We start from the raw sequence: 11,274 nt of genomic DNA, 5'->3' as shown, positions 1-11,274 counted from the left end.
TGACGTGCATAGCCTATCTCATGGCATGCATTACTACTAAATAGCTAGTCCTATTTCGAAATTGGTAATATGAGATGAGTAAACTCCATACTTTTCATTGAAGAAATATTATCTTTTCTTTATGGGTTAATTCGAATATAAACATTTGATAAAATCTAATTACATTGGACGTTTAAGATATCAAATAGAAATGAACATAAATGTGTGACACACACTTGTAAGATATCAAGTATATAAATACAAAATAATTCGATCAATTCAATATACGATAAAATTGTGATAATTATCTATCGGTTCAAACAGATATACTGAGTCGTATGTAGAAGAAACGCGCGTCTGGTGTATTAAATTGTAATCCTGGTACCTTTGATAACTATATACTTCTTATGACAGCGATTAATTGGTTGTTGTTGGCTTAATGTCCAGTGACTAGTATTTGATGCATGTTTGGGAAAAAAATGTTAATCGAACTCAAAGCTAACTTTGAATAGGGGGAAGTCCATAAAATCTGACAAAATCAAACGCTAGATATATTCAACTAACTGAAGGATTTGAAAAACGCTCCAAACAAAGCAAGAAGACAAACTTTCGTTTTATTTTCAACACAAAACTCATATATACTTATCATTAATCTACATAATGTCGACTTTTATTTTCCAATAATCAAAATAAATAATCTCAATTCAAACCAGATGTTAATTTTCAAAATATTACAATATCTTATGTTAATATCAGATTGTATCTGTTCTAGGGGAATTTCTGAAGACACACATACATTTACATATTCATACGTGTTTGATGTTTTTTTTTGGGAAATAAAAAGATGTAAGAACTAGTAAAATCATTTTATAATTATCATTGCCTCACCTGGCGTCCTGCGGCCGTCGTCAGTCGTCGTTAACTTTTACAAAAAATTTCTCCATTGAAACTACTGGGCCAAAATTAACCATACGTGGCCACAATCATCATTGGGGTATCTAGTTAAAAGAATGTGTCTTGTGATCCGACCAATTCACCAAGATGGCCGCCATGGCTAAAAATAGAACATAGGGGTCAAATGTAGATTTTGGCTTATATCTCTGAAACCAAACCATTTAGAGCAAATCTGACATGGGGAAAAATGTTAATCAGGTCAAGATCTTTTTGTACATAGAGTAAAAAAATAGAAACAACACATTATTACTTCCATGCGTCCGAAGCGCTTTTCTGGTTTAACTTGGTCACATAAAATTGAGAATGGAAATGGGGAATGTGTCAAAGAGACAACAACTCCGACCATAGAACAGACAACAGCAAATAGTCACCAACAGGTCTTCAATACAACGAGAAATTACCGCACCCGGAAGCACCCTTCAGCTGGCCACTAAACAAATATATATACTAGTTCAGTGATAATGAAAGCCATACTAAACTCCAAATTGTACACAAGAAACTAAAGTTAAAAATAATACAAGACTCACAAATGCTAGAGGCTCCTGACTTGGGTTAGGCGCAAAAATGTGGAGGGGTTAAACATGTTTATGGGATCTCAACCCTCCCCTATACCTCTAGCCAATGTAGAAAAGTAAACGCATAACAATACGCATATTAAAATTCAGTCCAAGAGAAGTCTGAACGCTCATAGTTGAATATTTGAAAGCCGAGATATAAAAACCAAAACAGTTGAAGAGCTATTTAAACAATGATATATAAAATCGTTTGTGAAATAAACAGTGGTTTAATAAAACGTTCATGACATTTGGTAAGGTAGGCATGGCAATTAATTACGGGTATGTAGGGAGGGAGGAAAGATTACTATATATTCTTTTGCCTAACAGTTATCTGTTTCAGTAATAGATTGAAGCACGTACATGTAGAAGATAACGTTATAATATAAGGAAAAATTAACTATAGTCCAATGTAGTACTATAAATATTCAAAAAATAAAATTTTTAAATTAGATTTATTTTCAAAAGTGGCATCTTTTGTAGTGTTTTTTTTTTTTTTTTTTTTTTATCTAAATAGTATACGGTGTCTACCAATTTATTTCTTAATGTTCGCTCTAGTAATCAAAAAGTAACAAAAACTTTATATCTTAATTACAGACAAGAAGAAGCTTAGAATGAATTGCTGAATTTAGCTCGGACTGTCTGTTACTATTAAAATTCATCATGTAATATGGAATTAAGGTAGATATAATGTGTCCAACAGATAACTGTACAATTATGAAATTTTGCTGTTATCTAAATGTACTTTAAAATATTTAAAGTATGGAATGATGGTGAATATATATAATATGCACAACAGATAACTTTAATGAAATGTTTTTTAATGAAATATTTCGTACATGTAGTTATGTTTTTATTTGTTTTTGTTTATTTTGTTTTGGATTTCTAGTTTCAAATAATAAACACTAAAACCAAACATTTGGTAAGATATTAACAAGTCTTTAACGAATACATTTACTTCTTAATTCCTATATTCCAATAATAACCTTTTGAATACAGAAACGGGTTAAAGGAAAAGTGTCAAAACTTTTCTAACACAAACACAAGGTAAAGTATGATATATGTCTCATGACGAAAATAACCCACAGGAAAACCACAAAACATATGTGTTTGAACAAATTTTTAACCGAAATGAAAAAAAAGTGTAAATATGTCGGAGATTTATATTATGCCTCCTGCTGTATTCTATTGTTGACATATTTATGTATATATGTACGTAGATCATTGGCTTTTGAATTTTGAAATACATCACCCACAGAATTAAATACTCAAAATATATCAGCATATCTCTCATCCTTGTTGTGTAACTTTGATTTATTTACACCTCTAACTTTTCTGATTGATTGAAAAAGAGGGGCGAAAGATACCAGAGTTAGAGTCAAACTCATAGATTAAAAATAAACTGACAAAAAAAACCAGACAAATAATAGTACAGAAGACACAAATTAGAAAACTAAAGACTAAGCAACACAAACCCACCAAAAACTGGGGGTGATCTCAGGTACTCCGGAAGGGTAAGTTAATTATTTAAATAAGAAAATATTTTTATATTTGGGACTGTTAGCTTTTAAGTAAGCTATTGCCTGTCCAGTTATAAGCCGTTATGTCTTTGTGAAAATTTCTAGGATTGTATATTTTTATAATAAAAGGAAATAAAACGAATCAAAAAACGACATTTAAAAACATGACCAAATTCTAGTTCTCTGTCGTGTTAAGGATTGTAGGCGTTGATATATATAAACGATTAAAACTTATAAACAGATGTCTGGAAATTTTATATCGTGAGAATAAACGCTTGTATGAAAACATTTCGATTTGAACATGTTGGAATGAAAACGTAGAAAGTGTATTTGTGTCGTCACATTTTAAATCACATGCTTTCTTTTGAAAGAAATAAGAGCAAAAATGTTGCTCCTCGATGTCTTTTTTGTAAGTCTATCAATTGTTGTGTCTGTATCTAGTTCCGTTGGATCCGATTCCGAATCTTTATTTTCATGTTCAAAATTTGATTTTGAAGAAAAATTACTGGAAAAACTTGTACGATTCGAACATAAATTGCAGTTGAATGACATAAAATTGAAAAAGTGGGAAGAGGCGTTTTCCTCTCAATTGGATAAAATGGAAGAAGCAATAAAACGAACAGAGATATTTGTAGAAACAATGCAAGAAAACCAAATACAGGAACAATCACGATTGAATGATTCATACCAGGAAATTATCGACCGCTTCAAATTTCAGACGAAAAATGACACTAAATTTCACGGAGAACAGATAAATACTTTTTTAAAATCTCTGTCATCAAAACTAGAAGAAGTTAGTAATGCCGAAAAAAACAGGGAAACTGCTCTAGAACTAATGCAGAATACACTTCACCAAGACCAAAACCGATTCAACAAATCATTCGATCTGATCCTGGAAAAGTTTAGACTCTCCTCCGATAAATCGATTAACGAACTGATTGCGAAGCAACAGAAAGGTAGGATTCACTTAGAAATATCGTGATTTTCTCTTTTATTTCCTTTGAACATATTAGAATTTTTCCTGTTTATGTAATGAATTCAGAATAATTTGTCAAGGTATTCTTTATAGTTTTTCCCGACAAAAGATGACGCTAGCTACACAGGCTTCGCCAATATAAAGAAGGAAATCGTGTATTCTAAAATTGTAAAAGGATTAGTAAATCAGGTTCCACTAGTTATGGTCGTTATGTCACTGTTACTGATTAGCGAACGTCTCTATTGCAACACTTACCAATTGTTCAACAGTCCGTACATCAGGTACATAGACAATAACTGTTAAGTGTCTTAAAATATCAGCTGTATTTGTACGAGGCTAGAAAGCAAGGTGTATGCGAGCTTTTAGCGAGCTATTACACCTGTTTCGACCCCCGTACAAATACAGCTGATATTTAATACTGGAAGTTAGTTAATTCATTAAAAGAATCAACAAAAAATAATAATGCACAATCTGTTGATCCAGATGAATGGGTAAATTATTATTCAGATCTTAATAAAATACTTTCTAATAATATTAAATGAGATAAATGCTCTAGGAGAAAATATGGAAAAAAATAAAAGTTTTTGTGACTTAGATTACAGAATTTCAGTAAAAGAAATTTCAGATTCAATATCTAAATTAAAAAGTGAAAAAGCATGTGGACTATATGAAATTCCTGTTGAAATGTTGAAAGCTGATTCCTCTATATTAAATCCTCTGCTTCAAAGACTCTTCAATGTAGTGCTGTCTTCAGGTCAATATACTACACAGTGGTCATCCGCATATTTGTCACCAATTTTTTAAAAGCGGTAACCCAAGCAAACCAGAAAATTACCGTGGTATTGCAATTAATTCCTGCCTTGGTAAATTATTCAACTCTATTTTGAATAAAAGGTTAGATAAATTTTTAGAAGAAAAAAATATAATAAGTAAATCGCAAATTGGGTTTTAGTAAAAAATCAAGGACTCCTGATCATATGTTTGTTTTAAAAACCCTAATCGACAAATATTATACATTAACAAAAAGAAAGGTGAAAAATTGTTCGCTTGCTTTGTCGACCTTAAAAAAGCATTTGATACTGTTATACATGCAGGCATAAAATATAAACTTTTAAAACTAAATATAACAGGCAAATTTTATTCTATTATCAAAGATATGTATAGTAAAAATAAACTATGTGTAAAAATTAAAAATGAATTAACCCCTATCTTTAGATTTTTTATGGGAGTTAGACAGGGCAGTGTATTAAGGTAACACAATACAACTCCAACTCCCAAGTTTAAAAATGCTGTAACTTTCTAAATAATGCTTAAAAATTTATAAAAGTAGTAGTTTTGGATGGCTAACAGATTACTCTTTCAAATACATGCAATGTTAGTATTATGCAACAATTATGTAACCAATTATAATGTTAACTGTGTCTAAAATATGTTTCACCAAATTTTCACTTTCAAATGAAATTAAATTCTGCATAGATATCCCTAGAGGGTTGATTTTAATATATGTTGTTCCTATGGCCATTATCTACAAAAGATTGTCTCAGATTTCAGATAGAATGTATAGAACAAATTTTACACCTAATTAAACATTATCTTCTTTTATGTGGTTAGGATGTTTACACTAATTAGAGATTTATGAGAGAATGGAATACCACAGAGACAATCTGAGACATTCTTTTGAAGCCCATGATGTGTTGATTAAGATTTCGTTAAAATTTTCTGTATAGTTAAAGAGATGATAGAGCTAAATTCATTCAAGTTAACTTACCCAGATTTTGCCGCTAATTACATAATAATTGATTACATAATAATTGCATAATGAAAATATTGCATTCATTTAAAAGATTAATCTTTTATTTATCTATATATACCTCTTTTATTATTTTTTATGCATTCATAAGAAAGTTGTTACAGCATTTCAAAGGTTAGTGATTGGAAGTAAAAAAATCTTTGTATTGTGCTACCTTAAGCCCAAATATTTTCAAATTGTTTATAAATGATATGCCAGATTTTTTCCATCATGTACTGACCCTGTTGATCTAAATGACAACAAAATTGATTGTCTTATGTATGCAGATGACATTGTTATTTTTTCTGAAACACAACATGGTTTCCATAGAGAATGGATAAGTTAGAATTATATTGCTCAAAATTGTGTTTAAATGTAAACCTTAATAAAACGAAAGTTTTAATTTTTAACAAACCGGGAAAACATGTTGATTGCCGAGTGTATTTTAATGGGCAACAGCTTGAGAGTGTAAAATGTTATAAGTACCTAGGAATTACTTTTGTATCTAGTGGTAAATTTACACAGTGTACAGATGAGCTATACAAGAAATCTATGAAAGCTTGTTTTGGATTACAACAATGCCTAGCATCATTAAATCGTAGTGCCTCAACTTTATTGCACCTTTATGACCATACAATTAAACCTATTCTAATGTATGGCAGTGAAATATAGGGAATGTTTTCAACCACTTCAGTGGCATGTAAGAAGAATAATGATTATATTTTAGAAAAGGTTTATTCAAAAGACATATCTGAAAAGTCGCACACAAAATTCATGAAATATATTCTTGGGGTTAACAGAAAAGCAAGTAAGTTTGCTGTTATGTCTGAATTAGGACGATTTCCTGTATATTTTTCTATTTTATTGGCAATGTTAAAATATGCTCATAGGTTAGAGAACACAAAGGATGGTTTATTATATGATGCATATATTTGTAATAAAAAGTAACATGCAAACAATATCACTACATGGTTTTCTAGTATTGACTATTTAATGACAGAACTAGACTTACCTAACTTAAATGTAAGTGTTGGCCGTTTATGTACTATAGTTAAGAATAAATTATGTACAAGTTTTCATAATCATTGAAAAGAATTTAGAGAAAATACTGTTAAATCAGGTAGAGTTAAACTCTTGACCTAGTTTTTAATTAAACTTTTATTTGGTACAGAAAAATATCTGCAATTAAAAGAATTTAAAGATAGACAAGCACTGTGCAAGATCAGAATAAGTGCACATCCCCTAAAAGTAGAGACAGATAGATATGCTAAAACCTATATGGATAAATCACAAAGATTATGTAAAAAAAAGAACCTTAGATAAAGTTGAAGATGAAGAACATTTTATATGTCAGTGTCCCCTTTATAACTGTTTAAGAAAAGAATTTTATGATAATATTTCAATAGGTTGTAAAAATTTTGAAAAGTTAAGCATACGTGCCAAATTTAACTGGCTTTTCATTCAAGAAAAACCTAGAGGTATTGAAAAATATTGCTTTTCATATTAATAATTGTTTGGAACTGAGAAAACTATGAATATAGTATAGATATTGTTTTATTTAACACTTTGAGAATATTTGCCTGTTAACAATAGATATATTGATATGCCTTTTTTTTTATGTATATGGCTCTGATCTGGTTGTAGATCAACATCTAAGAAATAGTTAAATTCATATTTATGATTTGTGTCAACATTATTGTAACAATTATAAAAATCATTGTAATAAATTGCTTTGCTCTTCATGGGCCCTTTAATTGGAATAAAAATGTCTTATCTTATCTTATCTGTACATGTCAGAGTTAAAATTTCAGTGTCACCAGATGCGCGTTTAGCCCATAAAAGACTGACCAGAGACTCAAGCAATGTTAAAAGGTCAAAGAAAGAACGAAATTAAACGGTTCCAAAATTCCGAAAAGTTATGTCATATATAGTGCAATCAAGTAAATCTGTTCCAGGGATATAAATTCTTAGTAAATGTATTTACCAAAAAAAATCAATGATTTATAAACGTTTTTGATTTTGCAACTGATTGTGAGCCAGTTATATTTATATTATATCTCATCTCCATGAATATTAATTTTATTTGTCTCTCTAAATCATGGTTCATTCACTTTGACAGTTTTGCATAGTTTTCCTATAATTTAAAATGTTTCTTATATATAAATAAAATTGAGAATGGAAATGGGGAATGTGCCAAAGAGACAACAACCCGACCATAGAAAAAAACAACAGCAGAAGGTTACCAACAGGTCCTCAATGTAGCGAGAAATTCCCGCACCCGGAGGCGTCCTTCAACTGGCCCCTAAACAAATATATACTAGTTCAGTGATAATGAACGCCATACTAATTTCCAATTTGTACACAAGAAACTAAAATTAAAATAATACAAGACTAACAAAGGCCAGAGGCTCCTGACTTGGGACAGGCGCAAAAATGCGGCGGGGTTAAACATGTTTGTGAGATCTCAACCCTCCCCCTATACCTCTAGCCAATGGAGAAAAGTAAACGCATAACAATACGCACATTAAAATTCAGTTCAAGAGAAGTCCGAGTCTGATGTCAGAAGATGTAACCAAAGAAAATAAACAAAATGACAATAATACATAAATAACAACAGACTACTAGCAGTTAACTAAACAATGCATTAAACTCTTAAAATGACATACTCAAGACATATATTTCTACATATATGTCAGCGGTTTGTGAAAGATTGAACATGAATACTAGATTTTGGAATTTAGAAATAAATCAGAAATCTTATAAATATAATATTTACAAACTTTAGTTTCTTTTTTTAGATACTTTCATATTGACCCCTATCTATTTCAAGAATAAGGTCGCTTAGTCATGTTACTCGAATTTTACCAAATATGTTTTAATTTCAAATAAAAATTGTAGAATGTAATTATCGAATATAAAAAAAGAAGATGTGGTATGATTTCCAATGAGACAACTGTCCACAAGAGACCAAAATGACACAGACATTAATAACTATATATATAGTTTACCGTACGGCCTTCAACAATGAGCAAAGCCCATACCGCATAGTTAGCTATAAAAGGCCCCGATAACACAATGTAAAACAATTCAAACGAGAAAAAATAACGGCCTTATTGGTATAAAAAAATGAACGAAATACAAATATGCATATTTTGACTATAAATATAAGAATAAAAATATGTGGTATGATAACCAATGAGACAACTCTCTACCAGAAGACAAAATGACATTGAAAATAATAACTATATGTCACAAAACTGCCTTCAACAATAATCAAAACTTATACTACAAAGTCTGCTTATGAATGCCCCGAACAAATTTGAAACAAATAAAACTAACGGCATGAAAGACATTAATACAAAAAAAAAAAAAATAAATAAAAATAAAAATATGATACCAATGAAAAGCAGACTCCTGACTAGGGACAGGTACATACAGAATGTTTAGGAGTTAAACATGTTTGCTGCGCCAAACCCTTCCCCTAATCTAGGACAGTGGTGTAACAGAATAACATGAAAAGCAACTAAAAAATAAGTTGAAAAAGGCCTTAACTTCTCAGATCGATACAAAGCAGAGAGACATAGAAACAGAGACACCTAAAATTATCACATCGCTTGAAATTTAACGAATACCGTACAATCTGGAATAATAATATCGAATCAACAATAGCGTGTATCATGTGAATAACATATAAAATAACTTGTTTTTCACAAACAAAAAAGAAAAATTGCTAAACAGTTTATTTAGACTTCTAATTATATTTTGATTGCATATAGTTTCATCACATTTTCAATGTTTATCCTTTGCATGAAATAAGCAAGAATGAACAGAACATATCTGTTTAAAACATTTGAAAGTATAAAAGATCTGACATTTAATAAAAAAAAAGGCTAGTTGTTCTAACCTTGATTCTGCATTTCTTTTTATATTATTGTTCATGCACCTGATTACATATTTCTTATGAAATACATTCTTTATGGATTTCAATTTTTTATTATAAATCCATTAATACATTTATAGCATCTCTTGACTAAATTCTATATATCTAAATTTTTATTTACAGATTATGAGACAATAATGGAGAAACGGACCATTGTGGCATTCTCAGCTTACACAACAAAACAACAGACTATAACACGTAATACAAATATCAAGTTTGAGAAGATCAGGACTAACATAGGGAATGGTTATAATCCAAGTACCGGAATATTTACTGCACCACGTCAAGGCGTCTATCACATTACCGCAGTTGTTATGTCTCAAAGTGGTGTATTCATTTTTCTCTCACTCAAACACAATAATGAATATATAGCAGGAAGTTATGTAACGGGTGATGGCTATAAGACTGGTACATTTGATGTTGTATTGAATCTACAGAAAGATGACACAATATCTGTTGGATGTCGAAGTAGTAGTAATACTGTGTACAGTGACAGTGATATGTATACTACATTTTCTGGACATCTTATCGCATAAACAGACACACTTACAAAGCAAAATGAATTAAGATGTTCAGTTGGACATTGTTTATGCATTCTGTTTGACAATGTCAATAAAGAGAACGTGATATCTATTTGATATCTAAGCTGAATAACCTCTCTAATGAGCATTCTTATAAAGTATGTGAGTGCAGTTGAGTGAAATACACTCAATCACCACCCAATAATGTAATGTACACACTAAATATAGCAAATGTGATATACTTTTACTGTCTTAGTGGTATGTGCAAGGAAAAAAGTAAAACCACAAAAATACTGAACTCCTGGGAAAATTCAAAGCTGAAAGTCCCTTATCATATGGCAAATTCAAAAGCTCAAACACATCAAAAGAATGGATAAAATCTGTCATATTTGGAGGTTTGGCATTCCACAAAACCAGGTTCAACCCACTTTTTTTTCTTAAATTGTCCTGTACCAAGTCAGGATAATGGCCAGTGTTATATTATAGTTCGTTTCTGTGTGTGTAACATTTTGATGTTGTGTTTTTGTTGTGTCGTAGTACTCTTATATTTGATGTGTTTCCCTCAGTTTTAATTTGTAACCCGGATTTATTTTTCTCAATCGGTTTATAAATTTCGAACAGTGATATACTGTTGTCTTTATTCATATTCCTTATTTGGAACATACATTTTCTGATATAGAAGACTGTGGAATTACAATAAGATTCCGATGTAAAGGAGGGGCGAAAGATACTAAAGGGACAATCAAACTCATAGATCGAAAATAAACTGACAACACCATGGCTAAAAAAAAAAGACAAACAGACAAATAATAGTACACAATACAAAATATATATATAGCTAAAGACTAAGCAAGACGAACCCCACCAAAACCTGGGGGTAATATCAGGTGCTCCGGAAGGGTAAGCAGATCTAACTAACCATTGCGATCTGTCTTTAAGCCGTAAAAATGAAAATATTTATCACTAAACTATTACTATGATGATAATACTGCTTTAAATAATACATAATGTTCTAATATATCACTGTGACATTGACTTCTA

At 30.6% G+C, this 11,274-nt stretch overlaps 1 long non-coding RNA gene across 1 annotated transcript; it reads left to right on the top strand.

Moving 5' to 3' along the window:
• The first annotated feature begins 3,329 nt into the window (after positions 1–3,329).
• On the top strand, positions 3,330–10,477 carry LOC143049188 (uncharacterized). Its single transcript, XR_012970109.1, has 2 exons — positions 3,330–3,963; positions 9,836–10,477. It is a non-coding gene; the product is annotated as an uncharacterized LOC143049188 (long non-coding RNA).
• The last annotated feature ends 797 nt before the right edge of the window (positions 10,478–11,274 follow it).

This window comes from Mytilus galloprovincialis, chromosome 10 (genome assembly GCF_965363235.1).
Source record: "Mytilus galloprovincialis chromosome 10, xbMytGall1.hap1.1, whole genome shotgun sequence".
NCBI classification, from domain to species: domain Eukaryota; kingdom Metazoa; phylum Mollusca; class Bivalvia; order Mytilida; family Mytilidae; genus Mytilus; species Mytilus galloprovincialis.
The sequence above is the reverse complement of the archived record's forward strand: the minus strand, read 5'-3'. Positions and strand labels throughout refer to the sequence as shown.